This window comes from Vulpes vulpes, unplaced genomic scaffold, assembly GCF_048418805.1.
Source record: "Vulpes vulpes isolate BD-2025 unplaced genomic scaffold, VulVul3 Bu000000627, whole genome shotgun sequence".
NCBI classification, from domain to species: Eukaryota; Metazoa; Chordata; class Mammalia; order Carnivora; family Canidae; genus Vulpes; species Vulpes vulpes.
The window spans coordinates 1,898,958-1,924,789 of NW_027325667.1; the positions used below are offsets into that span (position 1 = coordinate 1,898,958).

Below are 25,832 nucleotides of genomic sequence, written 5' to 3' on the forward strand. Positions count from 1 at the left end.
TTTTAATTTTAAAGGTCATTATGAAAGTGACATTATCCTTAGAAATTATTTAACAAAACTATAAATTGCATTTTCCAACTAATTTCATTTGAATTTCATTTTCTCCCTGATGAACCATTTCACTGGGAGAAAGACTTGGCTTGTATTCTACTGTGGAGGATGTGAAGTTGATGGAAATATTTTTTTTTTAATAGGGTATTATTATTTTTTTTAATTTTTATTTATTTATGATAGTCACAGAGAGAGAGAGAGAGAGAGAGAGAGAGAGGCAGAGACACAGGCAGAGGGAGAAGCAGGCTCCATGCACTGGGAACCCGACGTGGGATTCGATCCCGGGCCTCCAGGATCGTGCCCTGGGCCAAAGGCAAGCGCCAAACCACTGCGCCACCCAGGGATCCCGGAAATATTATAATTTGACAGTGCATGACTTTTATTACAAACAATGAAAACATTAGTGACATCTATAATGATTAGGTTGTACAACTACACAAACATTCACCAAATTAAATAACTCCTTTCTGCAAGACTATGACAATTTTATTAGGGCAACAACCTCATGTACTTACTACAATTGCCATTCAATCAGGTACTATCATTTTCAATCCACAACATGACATAAAACTCACATATACAACACGTATAGTGCTGCTCATGCTCATCAGCTGCTCTCTGCATACACACATAAGCACAGAACAGTGTCTACTAGTCCTTTAAGTATCGTGTTTAAAACTCAACAGTAGACTCAAAAGGAATAAAGAAAAATGAACGTCTACCCCATTTATTGCTTCTTTTTGAAAGAAATTTTATATTAAAACAAGGCAGCAAGTACAACAGTGTGTTCAAAGTGCTCTTGTAAAGTTTTCTAGATGTGAACAAGCTGAAACTAACACAATATAGGTAGAGCTAATCAATCGCACTGTTCAGTTAACTCAAGCCGTATGGAGCTTGCTAGCCTTCCTGCAACACTGAGACTTGCTAGCTGTGTAATTACAGGCCTCCCAAATCTCACCATCTAACTCCAAACGCAAGCATCTTCATCCAAGTCCTGAGATCCTGTGACCCACAGGGCAGTGAGGACGCCACTTAACATTTTCCCCAAAACATTGAAAATGGATTCTGCATGTGGCAAAGAGAATTTAGGGCAGTTTAAAGCATCCAGTCCACACTGGAGGATGCCCGCCCCTACATGTCATACTTCTCAGGGACCGAGCTCCCCATGTCATGCCCAGGTTCATCCTTGTAATTCAACCTAAGTCTTATCAAACACTCCTCCGTGGGATTTTAGAAGCGGTGCAGCCAGAATGCCTTTTAATCCTGGAGGTGAATTACTAACTGCCAAGAGAGGAACTGGTCTACCACCGGACGCAGCCGAGCTGATGGAAAGATGCACAATGAGACAACTCCTGGGTAGTGTGACCAGCTCCCTATTTTCATCGAAGTCGGTGCAGAAAATTGCAAGCACCTTAAATATTGGTCATATAGCTCCGAAAAGTGAAAATCTACGCATGTCAGGCCCCACAGTATGCTTGTAACATGTCCCTTTTCTCCACCAACATCTTTGCTTGATGACATTAGGCATGCATGTTAACAGCACCTTTCAGGGCCAAAGCAAATCAGATCAGATCAACCCAAGCACACAAGGGGAACAAAACAGCTTGGAATCACAACCTGCTCCTCTTTTTTCTGTGTTTCCACACCCTTCACTTCCCTCCGTGTACATCTCAGCACAACTTTAGGCATTCTGGAAGTAGCTGATCTTTGTTGGAAACACACACACACACATACACACACACACACACACCCCAAATCCCTAAGACTGCTTCCCTACCACACGACTTGGGAAGCTGCATCACCTCTCTAGTGACTTGATTCTGAACGTAGCGGCTCCAACCAGCTGAGCAGCAATCGATGCAAACGCATCACACACCAGAATAAGAGCAAGGTCGGTGAAAAGGGAAAGCAGCTTTGCTCTCAGCCACTAATTACCTACCACCCGAATACCGCGTCGCAAGCTCCCACACACAGACAGGGAGCTGCCCTTACCAGACACCACTGGGCGCAGTGCTGCCCTTGCACAAGTGTGCAGAGGTGCTTGGAGACTCAGTATCCCTCCCTTGTAGAGGAGAAAAGTCTGACTTAGAGACAAGGGAAACACACACAGGCCCCAAACTGGTGGGTCTTATGGATGCAGAATTCCAGCCTAGATCCTCTTGGGTCCCATCTTGACTTCCTTGCCATCTGCAGGATATCCATGGTGTCCTGAATCCTCGTGGGCTCCAAGTCAGGCCCTTTATCACTGTAGACATGTACCAGTGAGGAAACGGGTCTGCCCCTAAACACATTCCTCTGCATGCTGTGGAGCTCTGGAAACTTGAGGAAACAATGTGTTAATGAAGGCAAAGTCTTCTTGGGTTATTTTACAGACAATCCTCCTCAGAAATTGGCGATAATTAGCATTCTGGCTATTTTTCCAAGGCTGAATTCCTCAGAGGTGAAGCAGTGCAACTTTGCAATACCTGAAGCAGAAATAATTTATGTTATGAGCACAGGGAATCATCAAACAGCCACCAAAGGGCATCCACTTAGAAGCTGGGGCCCAACCTTGTAAGACAACAAAGCAAACCATGCTCATGCCCTCTCCGGAGGGAAAGTCCAGGACAGCTCCTGGCTCAGGCAGATTGCCAACCCGTCCACACACGGAGGAGCAGTACCTCCAGTTAGAGACGGTGGAGAGGCCCTCACCTCTGAACAGAGCCAGTGGAGCAGAGCAGGAGATGGGCCTCACGCCCCGACTCTGGGTTCCTGTTCCATTGTCCCCTCAGATGGAAAAGACATTCTGAGATGCATCTTGTTCCTCCTGGATCAGCTTCCTTTTGTTATTGTAACAACTCCAAATTTAGTTCCTTAAGACAAAACAAAATTATGCTCCTACAGTTCTGGGGGGGGGGAGGGCAGAAATCCCATTAGCACCCTCTGGGGGCAGGAATTGTGGTGTGGCCAGGCTGCCTTCCTTCTGGGGGCTCCCTTGCCTTTATCAGCTTTCCAAGGCACCTGCCTTCCTTGGCTCCTGGCCCCAACACTCTAATCTGCACTTCTGACAGCAAATTTCTTCTCGGACTGATCCACCTGCTGTCCTCCCTTGGGAGGCTTTAGGGTCAAGTCCATGTCCTTGTCTCTTTCAGATTTGGGAAGCCATTGGCATTTCTCAGCTTGTGGCTCCTTCCTTGGCCTTCAAGGCAGCAGCAGAGCGTCTCCAAATCTCTCTCCCCTTCCAGCCCCCCACCTCTTTTCTCCTCTCTCCCCCAGATGTCCTGTTACTGCTCCTCTTCTGCCACTGCCACCTGAGGAGGTGCTCTTGGGCATGGCATGGGCATCAGCATTGAGAGTGTGAGAAATGTGTGAGTGTGCGTGTGAGACAATGTGTATAGTATAATGTGTGAGCATGTAAGCAGTGTGTGTAATGTGGCCAAATGTGAAAGCACGGGTAACTGTGGTGAGAACATGAGTGTGTGGCATGTGAGGGTGTGAGTGTGTAGTGTGGTATGTGGGTGAGTGAAAGCATGAGTAAGTGGCGAGAATGTGTAATTATGGTGTGTGAGAGCATGTGAGTGTAAGGATATACCATATGTGAGAGCATGAGTAAGTGGCATGGGGGCATGAGTGTGTAAACGGCGTGTGTAGTGTGGTATGTGGATGTGAGAGCATGTGAGTACATGAGTAGTGTGTGAGAGTGAGGGTGGTGCAAGCCTGCAGGTGGGCAGTGCATCCTAGTGCACATGGTGGAGCGAGCCGACTTCAGCACGTGTGGTCTCCACACAGTAAGAAGCCACCTACCCAGACTCTTCTCTCCGCCAGACAAAGCTGCTTCACCTGCCATCCAGCACGAGCGCGCACTTCCCTGGTTTGTCCTCCTGCCTCCTTCTCAGCTCCTCCTCCGTGTCCTTTCATCTGTTATCACCTTCTCGATTTGGACTTCCCTAACCACACCTCCTCCCTTCGCCATGGGTGACCTTGACCCACAATATGGCTGGCATTCATGGCTGTTTGCCCACTGAAAATGCTCAAATTCTCCTGGCCTCAACCCGGTGATCCCATCTGACTCAATACACCTGCTCGCCTGAGCTGAAGGTATTTGAAACTTGCCATATAAAAGAAAAAAAAAAAAAAGCTAAAATCAGGATCTTTCTTCCCAGAAATCCCCACTCCTGATCTTACCCACCTTGGGGAAGTGGTAAGTGGAAAAAATCCCTGGAGTCAACCTTGGCTTCTTTCTCTCATCCTCCCTCCAACTCACCAGCAGGTCCAGTTGACTGTACCTGCAAACTTAACCCAAACTGACTCCTCTGCTGCCAGCACCCTTCTAGACCACTGGATTGTGCAATAATATGTTAACGTCTCCCTGCTTCACGCTTGCTTCAAGAGGCTATCCTCAAAGTAGCAGACAGAGTGACCCTTGAGCTCAGACATGGCCCCCATAAGTAGAGCCTACAAAAGAGATTTGGATGTTCACAAAATACTGAAGGAGTTCTCTCAGGGGGGAAAAGAAATCCGTAGGGAAGTAGGGGACACAGAATAACAAGGAGACAGAGCAGAGCCAGGATGGGGTCTCAGTGAAGTCTGGCCTTAGCTTGACCCACAGCAGGGAGGACTGAAGAATAAGCCATGAACAGAGCCATCAGCCCTCGACACAAGAGCGGTCTCGGTCATGTGCTAGGGACCAAGCGTAGATCTGGTCAACCATGGGGCGATACCCCAAAGAAGGTGGCAGCCGAGGGCCCTCAGCCATCAGCACTCACTGGGTGGGAGACACCCTGCCTCCCAGGCGGAGGGCACCTGGGTGGGTCAGCTACAGCTAATAGAACAGCGCTTTTCAGACATCAGCATGCATCAGAATCATCTGAGGGAGGGTTGCCAGGTTTAGCAAATAAAAATAGAGGCCACTCAGGTAAATTTGAATTTCAGATAATTAAGTACTTTCTTCGTATAAGTGTGCAACATTGCAGAGGACATAGTTACATAAAAAATTATTCATTGTTTGTCAAACATATTCAAATTTACCTGGGCATGCTGTATTTTGTCTCTCCCTTGGAGGGGCTCAGTGAAAGCAGGTTGTCCCAGATTCCGGAGATCAGGGATGAGGTCTGTGCATATGCCCTTCTATGAACCTCCCAGGTTTAGCTGATTCTGCTGATTGGGGGACCTCAAACATGCTCAAAATGCCTTTTGTCGTCTAAGAATGTTTAAGTGTTGCTCAAACACTTCTAGGGCTCTCCATCACCGTTAAGGAAAACCCAAAGTCCTGACAAAGGCTTGCAAGGGCCCAGGCCCCCTGGCAATAACCTCTCTTGCCACGCCTCCTAATTGCTTCCCTTGAGCTCTGTACAGAAACTGGCTGCAGGGCTCTTTCTTGAACCAGGCAGGGTCCAAGCCCAGGACCTTTGCACCAATAGTTCCTCCTCCGTTAAATGATTATCCCCTAAATAGATGCAGGGCCGAGACACCCCTCCTTCCACCATCGCATAATTCTACATTTGACCCGATTTTAAATTGCACCATGCACCCCCCCCCCACATCCCCGCTGACCTGCTCTGCAGCACCGTCTCCATCAGACAAGCAAGAAAATAAATCATCGCTTATTGTCTACCTCCTACCACTGAACTGGCAGTTCCATGAGCACGGAGATTGGCGTTGATCAGACCCACTTCTATTCACAGTGGGACTATCCTCTGCCAGCACTCAAGAGGTGCTCAACCAATGTGTGGGATAGGAGTTTACAGACAGGGAGCTGCCCTAACCAGACACCACCCACCGGGCGCAGCACCATTCGTTCATTCTGCAAATGCTGGAATTAAATCGCCCTGAGCCCTAGGCACAAGGAACCATCTGCAGAAAGCATCTCTTTTGCAAATGTGTAGAGCGTCCACGTGTGTGGGGAAGGGGAACAGGACTTTGAAAATGCTGCTGCGAAATGACTCTAAGCAATCCGATTAGTCCACGATGGCCAGCTACTTATTGTTGTTTCTGAATGAATAATCAGGCAATAGCGACAGGTGGGAGGTACGTCCCATCCCCCACAACCCGCACCCAATAGTGTCGCAAAGATGAGGCTCAGAGCCCATTCTGACAAAGCACACACGCGTGCATTAGCAATCAGCACCAAGCAGCCCTATACTCTATTTTTGCAAGTTCAGAGAGTTCCCTACACTTTGTCCCCGAGCATTGCAGAAACGGCGTGTAATTTTCACTGAGTAAATGCAGTCTCTTGAAGGCAGGATGAGCCAAGCCTTTCATCTCTTCAGGGGATTTGAGACCTCCTTAAAAGCAGAGAGGCTGAGGAAGGAGAACCTAGCCCCGCAATCTGCTCTCCACACAGCGGGCAGGGAAGATGCTGGGCTGATGGGCCACTCGGTCCTGAGGTCCTCAGACCCTGTTCCTCCAACAGCAGTGGCATCCACATAGTATTTCAAGCCGGCCACGTGGCTTAGCCATTGCTCACGGTGCTGAAGTCACTTCTAACGTCCCTTAGAAACAGATGAAGGCATTTAAAGAGCTTGGTGGTCCTCTCTAGAGAGTAGAATCTCGTTAAAGTGACTGCAGTTACCTAGAGGCCCCAAGGGTGTAGACTAGAGGTATACAAACACCTTATGCTATTTATACTGAAATATTTTTATTTAAACTACATATAGACAATTTACCACATGTCTACATATTAACTTTAAAACGTGTTAGCGAAAATCATCAGCACATGTATCAATTAAGGCATCACAAATGAAATAATTTCAAGAAGCTTCGATCTCCCATCAAAACTGGCAACCGAACCCCAAACCGTGTAATCCACTGAACTCATTGCGTTGGCCAGTCCTGAGGATAAATACAATGAGATAAACCTACCACCACCATAGAGTGATTGGATTCCAAATTCTTAACCCTACAAACAATGTATGATTACAGTTTTCACCTTTGGAACTACCTGCCATCTTTTAAGGGGTCCTAACAGTAAAAACCTGACATTTAACTCCTTAAATAGGAGGTAATCAGACTTCTAAAAAAAGTTTCCGCGGGCCTAGCTGGTGAGCTTGTTCATAATTAAGACACAGAGGTACACATTTAACAAATCTCACAAAACTCTTAGCCTTTCTACCCCCAAATTAAAACAATGTGAATTAAGAGTAATAGGAAATGCTTCGGGTCTTTAAATAGGCAGAGTTGGAATATGTCTAGGGTGATTTGTAAATCTAAGTGGTTTAGAAACACTCAAGGGCATTTAAATAAAGCAAAGTGTTCCCTCCCTTACAGCTCCCAGCCCAAGCCCTACCAGCCACGGGAGTCCAGACCCTGGAAAGTCACTGTACCTTCCTCTGCAGGGATGACCACTTGACAAGATGAGCACTGGGCATTAGACTGTATGTTGGCAAATTGAGCTTCAATAAAAAATATAAATATACATATTAAAAAAAAAAAAGGATGACCAACCCCCAATTTGCCCAGGTTAGGAGATGTCCCAGGACACACAGAACTTCCAGTGGTAAAAGTGGGACAGTCACAGGCAGACAGGGATGCGTTGGTTGCCCTACCTGAACCCTCAGCTCTCCAAGGAAAATCCACCCCACCCCTGCCCCACCGTGGCTGTCCCCAGGGCCAGGGAGGACCTCCCAAAAGTGGTTTCCTCGTTCACAGTAAGCTGCTGAGCTGCAGAGAACTGTTGCCAAGTCTCTCCGACTGCTTTAACAGTGTTCACGTCTCTGACCCTGAAGACCCCAGCTGCCCCTCAGTAGCCCCCAAAACCCAACAGGAGGTTGGCGGGGGCAGGGCAGGTGAGAGGCTGCTGGCGCAGGTGGCTGTCCTTCCAGCTAATAGAGGGGGTGGGGAGAAGGCAGGCCTATAAAGAGGCAGGTTGCGGCCTCCTCCCTCCCGTGGGTATCTTGGCTGGTGTGAGCTGTTGGTCCAGCCCTGGGCGGTCAGATCCTGGTGGTCCCAGCGGGGCTGCCGGAGCTCTCTGATACGAGGGAGGGGGGTGGGGGTTGCTGGGCCTTTGTTTTCAAGCTGGCAAGGTTGGCTCTTCCTCTGGGTTCCTTCCTCCTGAGAAAGCTCCTGTTTTCTCTTGCTCTCTTTCACTCTGCTGAAGCCTAAGGAGGTTCCAGCCCGCAATAAGCCTGTTCGAACGCACCTCCACCGGCATGTCTGAGGCCTCCTTTGCTCTAAGACCTTTCTTTCCTTTTCTAAAGAGGATCGTAGGAGCAATTCCTTGGCTCCTGGGCTAAGGCGAAGTTCTCTTTCATCCAGCAGAACAGGGTGGGAAGGAGCCTGCTGGGTCCCTAAGGGCCCAGCCTGGGAGGGAATGCTAAAGCAGCCTTTCAAGAGCAGCCCCCTGGTACGCGGAAGCCGATGTTGGTGGGGGAACCATAGGCAGGGCCTCACAAAGCCTCTGAATCAGAAGTTGGGAAGCCTGGAGTCTGCGGTACAGCAGTCTGCAGCTCTCCGTGCCTGTCGTTCATGAGCGGAATTATTAACTAGGTCAGAACAAAGCGCTAGTGATGGTGGAGCAGGTGAACCTGAGCTCCCAACCCACGAGCAGCAGGCATCTTCCCTCCCCAGCACCAGGACTGGCTGCCCTGGGCACTAGACATGGTCTTCTAGATGCTTCTTCATTTACTTCTGTGGTCCTGGAGGTCTAGGTGGCTTCTTAGATCTGAATTTGTGATGATAGGGACCCCTCAACCCTTTTGCGGGCTGGCTCCGCACGGCACCAGATTAAGGAGGTGCTCAGCAGAATGGAGACGGGCAAAGATCTTTGAGGTTCAGGAAGCTGGTTCCTTTTCTGGGCTGTGACTAAAATAGGCTTTCTTCCTCAAATCTTGTCAACGCTGTCAGAGGGATTAGTCCTGCAGTGATGGGGGGGGTGTAGCTGTCCTCCAGAAAACCTTAAGGCCATCTCTAACTCGTGAGGGATAGGGACCTCCGCTCCTCTCCCTGAAGGGTTATCTGGCTACTAGTTCATTAGAACTAAATAAACCAAAGCTCTCCCCCAGCCCCTCTAACCTGGCAAGGGTTCAACATTCCTTGCTAGTTCTGCTTCTCTAGTCAGGTTTCATTCCCCAAGGATGAAGTGACCTGATCACTAGAAAAGAGAGGAACTAGGATCTGTTTGTACACTTACTCTCTCCTACAGAACCCCTAATCCTCACCTCGGGAGGGAGGGAAAGTCTTATCAGCTGGGGCTTTCTCAAAGCACAAGTCCCTGTTTGAAAAGGCATTTGGGCCCGGTTCTAATCAACTCATTAGATCTTGCTTCATGATGCTGGGAACTACCTGAATCTAGTTGTAGCCTGACTCCTTCCTATGCCTGTGAAGCTGAGCTTTCTTGTCTGCTTTGGTGCTGCTGCCCTCCCCTGTAAAACAAGGAGTTAGGGACTAGCTAGCTCTTGAGGTCTTCACAGACCCCACTTCAACATGGAGTGTGCCCAAAGTGTCCGGGCGCTAGCTGCAACACTTCTGTGGGTACTGGCGTGGGCCTCCGGCTGGAAGTGGCGTGCTAGCTGGATTGTGTGAGGCAGCAGCCAACACCGCCACAGGCGGCCAGCAGATGAGGCTCGTTCTAAATGCAGGTGATGTTGGCGTTCCTTGTGGGAAAGGGGGAAATGCAGAGGATGCAGAAGCCTTTGTAAGCCTGCAGCTCAGGGAGTGAAATTGCATGGAGCATAGTCTGGCTTAGCCGTCCTACCATAAGGGGTCTTTAGGTCCCCCTTATGGTGCACAGAACGCCGCAGTCCTGCTCATGAGCTTAGAGGAAGCCACTATGGATTCTCTTGCCTTGCTCCCAGCCCGGTGTCCTCCTATAGTGTGTCCAAGCTGCCATTTCCCCCATCCATCATTGTGCAGAAAAGTGGTCCTTAGCTTCATGCTGAAGTAATCCTTCCCAAACAGTAGGAGGTGGGTGGGTGGGTGACCACTTAGTCTTCATGGTGTTCCTCTAGGGAGGATCCTACTACAAAGCTAAGCCCCTAAGTGCCTTTGTGGTTTGGCCTTAACCTTGCCTTCGGAAATGTGGAGTAGAAGGTGCTTGGTTCTATTCGCTATATATCCATCTTAGATGGATCCTTAAGATCCAATCCTAAGGATCTTCTCAGCCATACTACACCCTCCACTCATACAACAATTAAGTGCATGTAAAGTATAGGTGTTGAGGCTGCTCTCTGAAGTCATGTGCAGCTGGGAGGTGAGCTTCTCTGGCAACTTGCACGCTGTCCCCTGAGATCTGTGCTGGGGCTCTAGATGCCACCCTATAAAGGGCAGGTGGCCTCTGGTGGGCCTTGAGAGGCTCTAGGTGCCTGCCGTACAGCCCCCTTAGTCTCCGGTGAGGTACGACTTATCCTAGATGAAAAGTCTGTTCAGACAGGCAGGCCTCAGATACCACGGTTTCTTGCACACCACCATAAAGCGGCTAAATGAACTTCTTGGTTGCCTGGAGCACGTAAGAGCTACGTTTATACTACACCATAGCCTACTAAGTGTACAATAGTCCTAAAATGCCTGAACTAAATCTCCCCAAAATGCTGTCCCCTGAACCTTCAGCTGGTCTTTCTGCTGGTGCAGTGTCTGCCCCAGTGCTGACAGCTGCCGACTGATTGAGTTCTTGGGACGACAATGAACTTAGCCGCATGAACGGACTCTCCTCCCACACGATTGCTCTGTGGCTATGTGCTGCTGTTCCACAGCATTTTACCCACGGAGCTTCCAAAACTGGAGTCGGTCCTCTTGAACCCTGCTATTACCTTATCAAGTAGGCTTATGGAAGAGTTCAAACTGCCATTTCAACAGGCTTCACAGCATCCTCGCCAGGAGTAGATTCCATCTCAAAAACCATGTTCTTTACTCCTCCCCGAGCCGCATCTATTCTCCCACTAGCTCTAGCATGAGATCATGGCTGTGTGGTCCCACGTTCAGGCTCCACTTCTAATTCTGTCTCTACCACATCTGAGGGGGCTTCCTCCACGGATGTCCTGAGCCCCTCAATCATCCATGGGGGTTGGATCCACTTCTGAACTCTTGTTCCTGTTGACATTTTGACCTCTTTCCAGGAATCATGAATGTTAATGGCCTCTGGAACAGTGAATCCTTTCCCAGGTTTTGAACTTCCTCTGCCCAGATCCACCTGCAGGCTCCCTGTCTACAGAAGCTATATCCTTACAAACTGTCTCCTAAGAGGACTTAAGTCAGAAATACTCCAACTGTGGGCTGCAGAATAGAGGTGGTTAGCGTGAACACCTCAATCGCTCTGTAGGCCCCCCTCAGCTCTTGGGTGACCAGATGCATTGTCAATGAGCAGTTAACTAGAAAAGGATCTTTTGAGTAGCAGGTCTCAGCAGTAAGCTTGAAATACTCTAAGCCATGTTATCGGCTATCCAGGCTTTGTTGCTCCATTTTTGGAGCACAGGCAGGGTCAATTTAGCATAATTCCTAAGGGCCCTAGGATTTTTGGAATGGCCAAGGAACACAGGCTTCAATTTAGTCACCAGCTGCATTTGCCCCTGACAAGAGTGGCAGCTTGTTTCTCAGAACTCCTGCCCCAGTCTACTAGAAGTCCCTAGATGGCGTCCTACGATACAAAGCTGTTCTCACTATAGTGGAAATCTTCACTATCTTAGCTAGATCTTCTAGAGAACTTGCTGTATCCACTTGTGCTTCTATTATGGAGACCACTTCTTGAACCTCAAGAACGGACCTCTGCCGGCCTCAAACTTGAGCATCCCCGGGTCCCTCCACTCACACAAAATTGGAGAGTTGGCCTTGCTCTGGATTAAGCTTTAGTTTGAGGGAATTTTGAGCCAGACTTGACCCTCTAGCTCCATCACTCGAACTTTATATCCATGTCTGCATTAAGGCTGCTGGCTTTAACCTTCCTGTGGTCCCTGGTGAAGTACCAACTTCAAGAACTTTTCCTTCCACTTGAACGCTTCAAGTCAAAAAACAAGCTTAGCAGAGAAGGTACACTGAATGCTGATAGGCCCAAATCTGGGCCTTGTGATAGTTATACAAGTTGTGAATGCAAAGGAAGAGTTCCATCTCTCACACGGAGATCACTGTATATTAACTGGCTTACTCTTGTCTCAGGGAGGCTTGAACAGACGAGACAAGAGTACCAGGTGGGTGGACCAGTCAGAACACTCCTGTCCGTTTCCGATCCTATGTTGTGGTTCATGGTGACCTGAAACCATAATTATAATCTCAAAGGTCACTGATCACAGATCATAATTATGAAATCTCATGAACTATCAAAATGTGCTGCAGAGACGAATGGTATAGGAGGGAGTGGAAATGGCACAGATAGACTCCCGTTTTGTTTTGTTTTTTTTAAATGGAACATTTTTATTTGGAGACATCTGGAGCATTATTTTATCTTCATTTTCTATTAAGCCAGGAGCAGTCTTCCCGGAGCCAGGTGGGGGAGAATCATGTGAGGCTACATTAAGTTCGGTCTGAGACAAAGCCAACCACTTTGTATTCAGATGCAGCAGAAATACTGATTACATGCTAGAGGAGGCCACATTTTGGGTTCTCGAACCTGCTGCCGAGGAACAGATCCAGGGTGAAGCATTGCAATTCCTTTGAAAGCTGGCTACGACAGTCTAGTGTTGGTTCACAATGCTCTGCTGCTTCTTAGCCTCTGGCAGGTTTTCATGAAAATTGTATATACTCTGTTAGGGCTCCTCGAACTCACACTGCTCCTCTGGTTTTGTTTCAGAATCCTTTAAATGTCTTGTGTATATGACTCTGTGTGGGTGTGTGTTGTTGGAGGGCAGGGGGTGAGGTGGGGGCACTGCTCATTAGCACCTGTTGCTCCCTCGAGCTTGGGGGTGGCAAAAAGCTTCTATACTACCCCAAAAAAGTAAACACTGATAATATGGCCTTGCAGCAGTCAGGGGCACTAAGATCTAAGAACAAGTGAGAAGCGGAGCCGAATTGCTTCCAGTCACCAGTTAGCCACACCACAGTAGAGAGGTCTGAGGAGCAGGCCTAAGGCACCGAGGGGCAGCGGCCTGGAGGAGAGCCGCTTTGTTGTGGCTCCACACTGTCCGCCTCATGGAACAAGGCTCAATTACACCCTCCTTGGGGGTAACCTGCCTGGAGGTTAAGAATCTCCCTGAAGGCACAGTATTCAAGATGGTAGACCTGATCTGGGCACAAATCCTAAAAGAACAGAAGCTTCCTGTGTGCTGACAAAACTTAGGCCATTTGGGACTCTCGTTCTGAGGAAAGGCTCGGATGAGGTCTTACTTTTGCGAGTCACCAGGGACTCTCAGGACCCCAACACCCTGACCCATCGGAGGCGCCAAATGACCCAGACCTGAGAATGGGCAGCAAAAGTGGGCCACAGAGAAGGCATTGTTCTGAGAGAGTATAAAGCAAAGCCACAGGAGGGTAGGAGAGGCTTGTAACAGATCAAATGCCGGCCTCCAGAAACAGGCTTTGGGACTGGCTTGATGATTCCCAACCCCCGCCCCCTCCGGGGTCTCACCTTGAACCAAAAAGGCAGCCAAATTAAGCCAGGCTGAAATATTGTTAAAATTAATAACACTGCAGCATCTATACTTGACTAATAGCAAAAGCAGGAAGCGTGCCTGGAAGGTAAGGGTTTTTTTTTTTTTTCCCCCTCTAGGTTTTCAAAGAAGCAATAAATTCAATAATAAAAATATTTGTGAGAGACTGGTTTGTGGGTTTTTTGTTTTGTTTTCTTTTGTTTTATGTTTTTGCAAAGAATTAAGCTTTTTTTTCTTTTTCTTTCTTTTTTTTTTTTTTTTTTTTTTTTTTTTGCATTCATACAGGAGAGGCTACCTGGCTGGACAAACATACACTTTTTGGAATCCTGTATAATATCACGGAGTTGAAAACTGGAATGGCTTGAGCAGTCTCCGTGCTTCCCGTGGAAATGGCACGTGGAAATGCACTCCGTGCAGGGTTGCCACAAACTTTTTCTTAAGCGTGTAAGGACCCAAGGTACGCTTGTACAGGCTCAGATGTAGAGCAGCTTGTGCCGTCTCCTCCCAAGCGGGGGTGTGGGGAGCTTCTCAAAATACTTGAGTATTAGGTCCATAAGAATACTCTGAAACTCAACTGAGTGCTTTTCCAGATCCTGGAGTACAAAACCAGATCTCCTAAGCACAGGGTTTTGTTGAGGGCCTCTGACATGGGGATCTGCCCTGAACTATGTTCAGTTTCAGAATAGTGGTTGCTTCTAAGATGAATCCATCTGGTCGGGCTCCAGATGAATGAGTCACAGCTAGACTATACTCCTGGCAAAGTTTAGAAGGCCTCCAAACAGGAGCAGAATACTGGACTGAGCAAGTTTGCACTCAAGTTTGCACTCAGGGTACCCCCTTAGATGTTCTCAGATCTCCACGGATTGGGTTTGCCTGAAGTTTCAGGCTCCCTTGTTTCTGCTTTCCTTACCCGTGGTTTGTCTGGTCTTGAGTTTTCTTTAACTGCTGTTTGAAGACCTTCAGGGACTCCCAAGAACTGTTCCTCTGGCTCTACAGTTCTGGGCTTGAGTGTAGCCTAGTATCTAATAAGAATTCGCTTTGTAAAGGGAAAGTCTTTACTGAATTCAAGTGGTAAAAACTAGCAAAGGTTGGCCCAAATACCCAGTGTTGGACCCTGGGCTCGGACTATACTGCAGCAATAAAATGAACAGCTGATTGCAGAAAAGGTTAGCAACTTCTAGTCTACTTTCAGCGAGACAGAGGGCTCCGTTAGGGGGTGACTGGGTGGCTCAGTAGTTGGGCATCTGCCTTCAGCTCTGGGTGTGATCCTGTGTCCCAGATCCAGGGATTGAGCCCTGCATCAGGCTCCTTGCAAGGAGCCTGCTTCTCCCTCTGCTTGTCTCTGCCTCCTTCTCATGAATAAGCCTATTTAAGCCTTCCTAAGAAGGCAAGGGCCTATTGAAAAGCCTCCAGATAAGAGCATCCATGTTCTTCCTGACAGGTGTGGTTGGAGATTGGCAATGAAGTTTAAAGCCAAGTAAGGACCACTGAACTTCCAGGTCTTACGGGGTTCGTCCTAGCCAATCCTAAAGTCCCCTGGTGAGCTGTGGAAGTTGGGGTGGCTATCAGCTGTACACTACCAAATCCTGCGGTCGGTCTTGGTCCATGCCTAATGAACTTGACCAGACTTAAAGACCCGAGCTAAGGAAACAGGTTCTGTCATCTATATCAAGACACTACACTTGCCCCCTACCTCTGCTACTTGTGAAGAGGAGCGGTGGGGAGCTCTCCCAGATTCCTGACCTGAAAAATGTAGTATTCCCATAACATGCACAACAGGACAGGACACTGGTATGAAGCTCTAGGTGTTGACTAAATTGAACATGGAGTTAAATGTGACCAGCGTGTGTGCCCAGTAGGCAACTGCCTGCTTAAAAATAACAGCTCTGAATCCTGGGTGCTTTCACGGAGTAACCACATTCAGAGCATTTTCCCTAATATCAGGGTCCAGAGCGCTGACGTCTAGCTGGCCTTTCTACTATAGCCCTAAGGCCTAATGTCAATTAGGGGACAGTCTGACAAATACTGCATGTGGCCATATTTGTACCAGCTGTGCTTTGGAGGATACTTTTGAATTAAGATCTACTTAAATGGATAGAAGATCCCTACAGGCATTTAGCTTGGGTCCCAGATGACCTGGCATCCATCAAAGCCTAGCCCTGTGACTGGATTTTGGAGGTGACTATGCCTTCCCTTGAAGCTTCCTTTCAAGGCAGCAAGTTCCTTTCAAGAACTTGAGCCCAAGAGATCTCCAGTGCCATCCCAGGACAGCTCTGAAAATGAGGCTCTTTGTGAGCATAGTATCCTCCTGTATAGTACTAGGAGCGTACCTTTTGTGATGGAGGGTTATCAGGACCAGGCTTTAAAATGAAAGGATCTTGTTCAACCCTCTATCCTGATAGCTAACTTCCGGAGCCCAGCTGTGGCTCTTCCTAAAATGAGGGCTTTAGTTGAGAGTGACTCACCCAGCTTCTGGTGGGTTTTTGTTTTTGTTTGTCTTCTATTGGAGTTCAACTTGCCAACATCTAGCATAACACCCAGTGCTCGTCCCATCAAGTTGCCCCCTCAGTGCCCGTCATCCAGTCACCCCACTCCCTGCCCACCTCCCTTTCTACAACCCCTAGTTTGTTTCCCAGAGTTAGGAGTCTCATGTTGTCTCCCTTTCTGATATTTCCTTTTTTTTTTCCCCCTCCTTTCCCCTTTATTCCCTTTCACTATTCCCCCAAATGAATGATACCATGTAATGTCTGTCCTTCTCCGATTGACTTATTTCACTCGGCATAATACCCTCCAGTTCCAACCACATCGAAGCAAATGGTATTTGTCGTCTCTAGTGACTGAGAAATATTCTGCGGTATACACAGACCACACTTTTTGTTTGCTCTAACTGGCTTTACTAACCCATTCATGAATAGGCAGCTATTCCACACAAGTAGAGAGCTGCTCCGAGGATCTGTACAAAATTGGGATGGTCTTCTAGGCAGGAAGGTGGGGTGAGGAAATCAGAATAAAAGATTTTAGGCCAGGAGCTCTTCTAGGGGGTGAGGGAGTGAGCAGCAAGGTTTTCATCAACCAGGTTACCTCACAAGTGCTGATCAGGAACGTACAGATGGACTGCTGTTCCATTCTTGGGATGAGTTTTAAGTACCTGCTTCTTGAAACTACAAAACCCAAACTGCCTATGGCCAAGCAGTCAGGGGGAAAAAATAGCTTCACAAGATCTGCTTGTACTGAGAATGGAGTCCAAGAGTAGACCCCAACACTAGGGACCTCCGAGGGGAGGTGGTCCCACTAACATGGGCTGGAAGTACTGCCGCTGAAGTTGTGCAGCATGGACTGTATTAAAGCTACAAATGGGGGGGGGACACAGGAAAAACCTACAAAGCCGACTCCCTATTCTAACGGATTCCTCCATTCTTAGCACAGCTGGTGAAGTAGCCTTCTTGGCTTTTACGAGCCACAGGTGGCTTTAAGGTCTTAAGGAATGAAGGGATGAAAAGTATTAGGGGAATTGCTCAACCTGAATGAGTCAAAAGCAGTATCTCCATCAGTCACTTGAGCTCAAAGAAAAAAAAAAAATCCTGGTGGTGAGAAGCAAAAAGTCTAAACTTATTGCCCTAACCTTGTAGATCAGTCTGCAAAGGTCAAGCCCTCGTCTTCCTAATACATTCCATTTGTAACTTTCCCTCTTCCAGGATCGAGAAGCAGATCCTATCTGCAATCCCTTTCAGGGGATCAAAAGCATGGAGGGATTATCCTCCTAGGCAACATGCCTGAAGTAAGGGTTTGGAGCACAACTGCCGAAGAACAGGGCTGGCTGCCTCCTACCCTAAATTCTGTGCCGTTTCCTGTGAATGGAGGACCGGACACCACTCTATGCCGGGGCCTCCCTGTTCTCCAGAGGTGAAATCCAGGTGAATCTGTGCTATAGTCTCTATCAAGGCTGGGGTCTTCAGGGCTCTGGGGGAGCCGTAGTTTCTACCTTAGGGACCCAGACAAATCTTGGATCTTCTTTCCTTATTAGTATCTTCTTGGGTTCTCTCTTCTCTGCCTCCAGAGAACTAGGTCAGGAAACCAGCGGCTCGCTGGGGACTTCACATACTAGTGTGCCTAGAGAAACGTGTCCAATGTTGCTGACAGGGCTTCTGATTGTACAGGTCATGGTGAACCTGGAAACCATCTTGTGCCTGGTGCTCCAAACGGTAGTTTTCTGGGTTGGATGAATAACTATCCCTTGGTTGCCTACCTGGGAGTTCAGGGAGTCCTGCCAGGACGCCATATCTGTTCTGCCAATACCTTGGTGGTCCTCCTGGTCCCTCAAGGGGGGGCTTCTCGGTTGTAGAAAGCCTGTAAGGGATCTGTCACTCCCTGGGGGTTATCTGCCCTGGAAAAATGTATCTATTTTCTAGGATTCTCTCTAACCCCTCACCCCCACCATCTTCTGGAGGGATTTCAACTCCTTCTAGACCTTGAGCTTATCACAAAACCAGGATCTCTATCCTGAAAACCATTTCCCCACTAACACTAGTGCCTTACCACGTTTGCAAGACCTTCCTAAATGTCTGGGGTCTGAATGTTCCCAAACAGACTTCAACCTCTTCAAATCTCCCTGACAGATCTAGGTCTAAAGCGCTTCTGGCCCAGCTGACACCTGGCCCAGGGACTGACAAGTCTCCAGCTATTTTGTTCAGGTCTCCTTTGCAAGCTGTTCTTTAGCTGGTCCCTATCCTGCTCTAGGTTTGGTCTCAGGACGTCATAGCTTCAACTAGCAGCTAGGTGCTTGCTCTCCCTGCCCTCCGCCCCCCGCTCTCCTCCAGTAGCACTCTTCTGAGCTGCCATTCAGTGTGTTGTAATGCCTACTACTGGTCCCTACTAGAATTTCCTAGGTGCTCCAAACATGGAGGATTCTGTGATTCACCATCTTCCTTAAACCAGCTAGATCTCCACAATTCCCCATCCCACACTTATTTTTAGAAAGCCTAAAACTGATGCTGCTTCAGGTTCCTGCTGTCCTTGCACTGATGGTTTTCTTGGTATCTTGGTGTTTAGGAGCTATTCGGAAGTTTAGAAGGGGCTGAGGGAGAGCTGGTGTCCCCTTCCTGTTGGGTTATAAATTGGGCAATGGTGCTGCCGCCATGGTTTCTAAATACAGTGGCATCTCCTAGCAGGCCCCCCACCCCTTCCACAAATCCTCCAAAATCCATGTCTGATGGGGAATCCTGGGAAGGAGCTTAGGGGGTTGAAAGCTAGGCCCATGTGTGAAATTAAGCCCATGGTGACTTGTATCAGATGAACAAGCCTGGCAAATGGTACTCCTGATACTGACCTGTAAGGAGGACCATCTTTGAGATATGCTAGCTTCTTGGCTATTACATTTTACTTAAAATCTGGATGCCCCAAAGCACTTAAAATGTGAAACCCAAGATTGGAGTAGAAACCAGGGTTTTTTGGTGCTAGGAAAGAATTACCTTGGCATCCTGACTGAAGCTCCACATGTCAAAGGGCACTGCCAGCAGCCATTCAGTGGTACCTAGATGTTCCCCAGGGGGCTTTCCTGAGTACCAACTTTGCTACTGAAACTTAACATTTCCAGTCATCCTCCCTACAAAACGTTCTCCATGTTTCTAACTTTAGCAAGGGACTATCAGATAACCAAACTTAATGCTGTCTTGGTAAAAGTCTCTGTAGAACTACTGCCACGTGGCTTTAGAAAGAGCCAACTCTTGTCAGCAAAAGGGCTCCCACCTTAGATATCTGGATGCCTTAGAGTCTCATACTCATGTACCCAGTACATAGGAGAGACTAGGGGATGGCTTGGTGGCTACCTGCCACAGGACTGGGGTCTAATCGAGGAGGAAGTTGTCCCAGCACATAGGGCAGGAGCCTTCAGTTCTGGACTTCACCTGGTTGAATGACTGAATAGTGGAGAGGATAGGCACTACCCTTGATCAAAACTGGAGATGTTGACGATCTTTATTACTAGACTTCAAGGCAATCCTGGCTCAAGACACTTCTCCAACATGGTCTCCGGAGAACCCTCTACTGAAATGACCAATGATGGTTGAATGTGACTAACCTAGAAAATGCTGTGAGGCCTGTCAAAGTTTGATCAGTCTTCTAGACACCTGATTCTGTGAATGTAGTTTAGGCATTGCTTTTTTTTTTTTTTTAAACCTTAAGCAGTTTTAGTTCACAGGACTTGAGCAGAACTATAGACTTCCATACATGCCCTCTGCCTCCCTCACATGCAGTGTCCCTCCCTTGCTGTGAATATATACCACCAGATGGTACATCTGTCCACCAATGGACCTACATGGACCAAACCTCTCCCACAAAGCCCATAGCTAATATTGGGGTTAATTCTTCGTGTACATGGCTAATGAGCTTAGACAAATGACCTAACCACTATTATGGTATCTCCCTGAATATTCTGCCCTAAGAATATGGAGTAGTTTTTTCAAATTCAAACCTAATATGTTGAGGGGCCCTTGGTTGGAGAACCTCTTGAGCTCCTTTGTATGTGACCAGGCTTTGGTCCACACAGACCTGCCTTCACACTGTTACCGTGATCCATGCAAGGAGCAGAAGCTCAAAGACCCAAAAGCACACAAAACAAGGGGCTGAGGAGGTAAGGAAGGGTGTTCCAGACATAAAACTGATCTTTGAATCTGCGCTAGAGGATGGAGGTGTGAAGGTAGCAGAATTGAAGAGCATGGTGGATAGGAGCTAGTGTTGCACAGACTAGGAGCAGAGGGGAGTGCAACTTGCTGGCTATACCGGGATGGGGGCCATGGAGGTAGCATTCTCTATACTCCAAGCTCCAATAGACCTTGGAGTTCCAACAACTTGGAGTCCCCTCCTGCAGGGCCTTCTGGACCATAGAAAGCAGGCTCACAAGGCCTGAGGAGGTGGGTATAACACAAGTCCTCACTGTTGCTCCTTGGTGCATCACCAGTGTCCAAAGCAGACAAGAGTCCAGGAAAGTCCCACCACGTCAATGACTGGCTGTGTGGTCACACAGGATGTCTGTCCTTTCAACTAGTAGCAATTTTTCAAGCTCCTAATACTGCTGAAAAATACTAGATTTCAGCAAACTAGTAGACAAGACCTCTCTTCCCGGAAGACAGGCCAAGTCTTCCTTAGCACTACAGGTTTCAACAACTTGAAGAAGTCAACTGCAAAATGGTTCTGGCAGCCTTAGGAATTCCACCCCACTTCCCTGAGGTCAGCCCAGCCAAGGGTGTTTTCCGTTGTAACCAGCAGGTTCCTGGGGGAAGTCCGGATCTCCAGGGCCCCATTGCAAAGACCCAATTACCGGGAACTGGCCAAAAACCTTGAGAGGCAAATTTGCAAAGCTTGGACTGAGCCTGAACTTCTATGTACTTTCCAGTGGTGTTCCTCTAACCTTACTCTACTGCATTGGTGAAGTGTTAAAGTGAATCCCCTGCATATAACTGATCCAGGAAGATGAAGTCATTACTGACAAGCCCAGACACATTCCTTGCGCTGCCCCTGATCCTTATCAAAGGCAAGATTTATCAAGTGATAGAAGTGAAAACACAGGGAGGGGAGCGGCGCGGGCGATGCGGGCCTGGCCTTGGCGCCCCTGCGAGCCCCAGGCCGGCGACCCCGCCCGGTGAGTGGGCCCCTGGGCCCGAGCCCATGTCGGACGCCGCCGGCCGCGCGTGCACGCGGTGCCTGAGGATGATGCCCACGTCGCGCTGCTGAGCTGCTGAGCCTCGCGCTCTGCATCTCCCTGGCCTTCTGGGTGGTGTCTCTGACCGCCAGCACCTACTACGGCAACTTACACCCTATTTCTCCTTGGCGTTGGCTGTTCTCTGTCGTCGTTCCTGATTTGATCGTCTCCAATGGCTTTAAAAAGAAAAGTCTAGACCACAGTGGGGCCTTGGGAGGGCTTGTGGTTGGATTTATCCTAAGCATTGCAAATTTCAGCTCTTTTACCTCTTTGCTGATGTTTTTCCTTTCTTCTTCAAAACTCACTAAATGGAAGGGAGAAATAAAGAAGCCTCTAGATTCAGAATACAAAGAAGGTGGGCAGAGGAATTGGGTTCAGGTGTTCTGCAATGGGGCTGTGCCCACAGAGCTGGCCCTGCTGTACATGATAGAAAATGGCCCCGGGGAGATCCCAATAGATTTTTCCAAGCAGTACACCGCTTCCTGGATGTGTCTGTCTCTCTTGGCTGCACTGGCCTGCTCTGCTGGAGACACCTGGGCTTCAGAAGTGGGCCCGGTTCTGAGTAAAAGCCCGCCGAGGCTAATAACAACCTGGGAAAAAGTTCCAGTTGGGACCAATGGAGGGGTCACAGTGGTGGGCCTTGTCTCCAGTCTACTTGGCGGTACCTTTGTGGGCATCACCTACTTCCTCACACAGTTGGTCTTCATTAATGATTTAGGCATTTCTGCTCCCCAGTGGCCAATTATTGCATTTGGGGGTCTGGCTGGATTACTAGGATCAGTTGTGGACTCATATTTAGGAGCTACAATGCAATTTACTGGTTTAGACGAAAGCACAGGCATGGTGGTCAACAGCCCAGCGAATGAGGTGAAGTACATAGCGGGGAAACCCATTCTTGATAACAACTGAAGAAAACAGGTTCACTGCATTGTTATTGCCCTCTTACTCCCAACTGCTGCTTGGGGTTTCTGGCCCATGGAGTGAACTTTTTTTTTCCTTTACAAAGGTTGAAAACTGTGGCAAAGTCAGCTAAATTTGCAATTCCAAGTTTCATCCTAAGAAGAATAATTGTAATGGCAAAGAGGAAATACCAGCTCTTCCCATATTCCATTGTGATGAAATTCCACATTTTTCCTCTCATTAACTCCCCTGTAACAGCTGACCTCTTTGTAGTGAAAGAGATGTGTGCATAGACCTTATTCATATTTTTCTTCTGAATAGAGCTTCTTAAGCAATGAAACTATAATGTCCCTATATATTGCTGAGCTGAAAGTTCCTACGTGGTAAATACAAATTTTGTTTTGTTTAAACCAGTGTAGGGACTAAAAATATAATGCCACTAGTACCAGTTGCCCAAATTTTAGTTTTGGGGAATTTAAACTGATGTGTGTGGAAGCCTGAATAAATGTAGTCCTGGACTTCTTCCATTACTTGCTATTTCCAGTTGTGAAAAGTGTGGAGTTTAAGTTCTTAGTATGCTACTCCACATTTGTTTTTCCTTCCTCAGGGTTAGAATGAAAATAAAGTATATGTCTTTTTCATATGACCATTGGAATGCACGAAAAAATTATTTTTAAGTGAAAGAGATTTATCTTCTATCTAAAAAAGTGCACCTTACATTTTAGTTGATTTCTGAGCAGAAATTATTCTGAATTCAATATTTGTTAATGTATTTTCTAGCTTTCTTTGAAATTTGTATAGGAATCTGTTTTACTTTGGCATCCTGAATAGTTAGTCACTGGAAAACTATTGTAATTAGTTTTTTCGTTTGCTACCTAGAATTCATTGGAAGATGCTATGACTTCTATTCTGAGCTTAAGTTATGCTCTCCTGTACAATACAGACTCAACTAAAATGAAAAAAAAAGTGAAAACACAAACGGTTTTGAACTTCATATACCACAGGACTCCATTTCTATATAGTTCTTCACCCTTGTCTGAAACTTCTGCATATTATTTGTAGCAGTTCTCCACCGCTGTATGGTATTTCATTATAAACCTACTATGGCTTATCCATTCTAGTGTCATACACTCAGTGGGCTGCACTAACTGTAACCGTCCCCAAGCTGTCATGTCGAATATGGCAACTGGTGTACAGAAATGCGCTCTATGCACTCTGCAGTAAAACCCGTGTTCTAGGCTTCATGCCTGGCTTCAGAGTGTGAAGTGGTGAGGGGAACACATCGGAATGGCCTTCCAAAAAGTAATTCACTTTGACAGAGCAACTGGAACACTCCTATGTATTTGCCGAGGCTTAGTAAAATCTATAACCCTGCCTTGCTGTTGACTTGGTACAATCTTTCAAGATGGAAACGCATTGGAGGTGTTTCGTGCTAAGAAATAGGTGTGGGAGTGGGGGATTCCTGGGATACTCCAAGGGAAACGAGGTCACCTTTCCTTCCACCTCAACATGTCCCCACCTCTGAAGATGGAGGTGAAGATCAAAGAGCCTAAGGCAACTATCCTAACCACCTCACTCCTTAATGATTATCCCTGCTGCCTCTAGAACAAGATAATGGCAAGTGTTCTCTCATCTTGTCTGCAGCCTGGTAAGACCCGGGTGTTGAGAGGCTGAAAGAAAAGGCTTCACTGGTGATGTCCTAAAGTAGGCCGTGTGACCTTCTGTTACAGCTGCAGAAACAGCAAATGGAATCCTGCTTTCTCCTGTCTTCTGAGCAGGACTCTTGTCCGTGTGGCACATCGTGGGTAGTAAAAACACAAGTGGCTCTCTGGATCCTCGGAACTATGTGTAGTTTAAGACAACCATGGTAGAGACTATAGAAGTCTCTAGACTTCTGTAGAAGTCTATACAAGTATAGAGCTGAAGGGGACTTGGGCCTCCAAGGACACTAGGAAATAGGCTGAAAATGTTCAGAGAAAGCCACAGCCAGTACAACTCACTCAGCTTGTTTTCCTCTAGACCTCATTCCCCAGACTCTGGCTCCTAGGCCTACACTGGTTCAAAGAATCCCTTGGAGGCTGGTACCTACTCAAGAATTGCCCAATAAGCAATTCCTAGGTCTCCATTCAAGTCCTTGCCTATTTGGTTGATGTTGGAGCTCTAGGAAGCCTGGCCAGGTGGGGCTTCCAACCAGTTCAACTAGTAATATGGCTGTTCCTACCTATACAAGTGGGTTTCTGTATGTGGTTCTTAAGTCTAAACCCAGCTTGGTGCCCTAACCATGTTTGGGCAGGTAACTTAAGACTTATTTACCAGTGTAAAACCACTAAACCAGCAAAGCTAAAGCCACCAGGGTTTCCCACTGACCTACTTTTCTGCTTGTATTTTCAGTAGAAGGGAAAAACCCATTCGTATCCTATAGAACATTAGTGGGGGGGGGGAAACAATGTGGCCTATAACTAATGGATGCTAGTCCATTCAAATATGGAGTACCTAGAGTGGTCAAGGCAAGATGGGGGAAGTGTAGGGGTCCTCAACTCCTGCTCCCACAAACTTCCCTAAATAACTTTCAAAACATCCTGAACACCTATGAATACAACCTGAGATGTAAAGAGAACAGCTGGAATGCTACAGTTTTTGCTCCTGACAAGGAGTGGAAGGGGGGGGACCATGACAAGCCTAGGTGAAAGTGAAGCCCCCACAAGCTTCCAGGCATGAAAACCCAGCCATGGGCAAATGGGAACTTAAAAAAAAAAATCCATGCCTGAGCTTTCCCTGACTGAAAAGTGCTTAGCAGGGAAGTAGTGCAGACTCGGGGAGGGGGCAGTGAAGCTTCAAGATTCCTGAAGACCCTAGTAGAGGAGCACCCGGAGGAAAAGCTCATAGCAAATCGTGGCCTGATCTCGGTAAAGCTCATAGCAAATCGTGGCCTGATCTCTAATACTGCCAGAGCACCACAACCCTCCTGGACATTTGGGAGAAGCCTGCCAGTTACATGGGCCTGCTCCAGAGCTCTTTGCCCTAGAGCCCAGCAATGGAGGTGGCTGTCCTCTATTCCCTTCAGGAGAAGGGGGTCCCTGGGAGCGTAGGTCCAGGAGCACAGGCCCTGGATCCGAGGACACCTAAGCGGACAAAGCTGGCTATCCTGTTCCCCCAGGGAGACTGGTGGAAATGCGGAGGGCACAGGAAAACAAGAGCTTTCCTGCCACTGGGCACCCTGCGAGTTGTACAGATTGGTGCATCCTCACCTGTCCCCGGGAGCATCTGGACCAGTGTGGACGAGGAGGCCCCGGTTCAGTACTCACACGGAGCTCTTGGCTCTGGAGATCTGGCTGCCTCCATTTTTTTTTTTCTCCTCGACTTTCATAAGGAAGGGGCAAGACCTAGGGAACAAAGGCCTCACAGGACAAACAGCTCATACTGAGTCCTGCACCTGGCAAGAGGCAGGGCATCTCCTCTCAGGCACAGACACCTGAGAATCCGTGCAACAAGCCCCTCCCCAGAACTACCAGTAGAATAAAGGAAAAGCAAGCTCACTGGACAAGCAGCGCTGGAAAGCTCCAGGGCTGAAGGGGAAAACAGCATAAAGAAGAGGGTTGGAGATGCCTGGATGGCTCAGCAGTTGAGCATCTGCCTTTACCTCAGGTCATGATCCCAGGATTTGGGATCAAGTCCCACACTGGGCTCCTTGCAGGGAG

At 47.8% G+C, this 25,832-nt stretch overlaps 1 pseudogene; it reads left to right on the top strand.

The window, feature by feature from the left end:
* Positions 1-22,494, top strand: part of LOC140596354 (transmembrane protein 19 pseudogene) — a 31,815-nt pseudogene extending 9,321 nt beyond the window's left edge.
* The last annotated feature ends 3,338 nt before the right edge of the window (positions 22,495-25,832 follow it).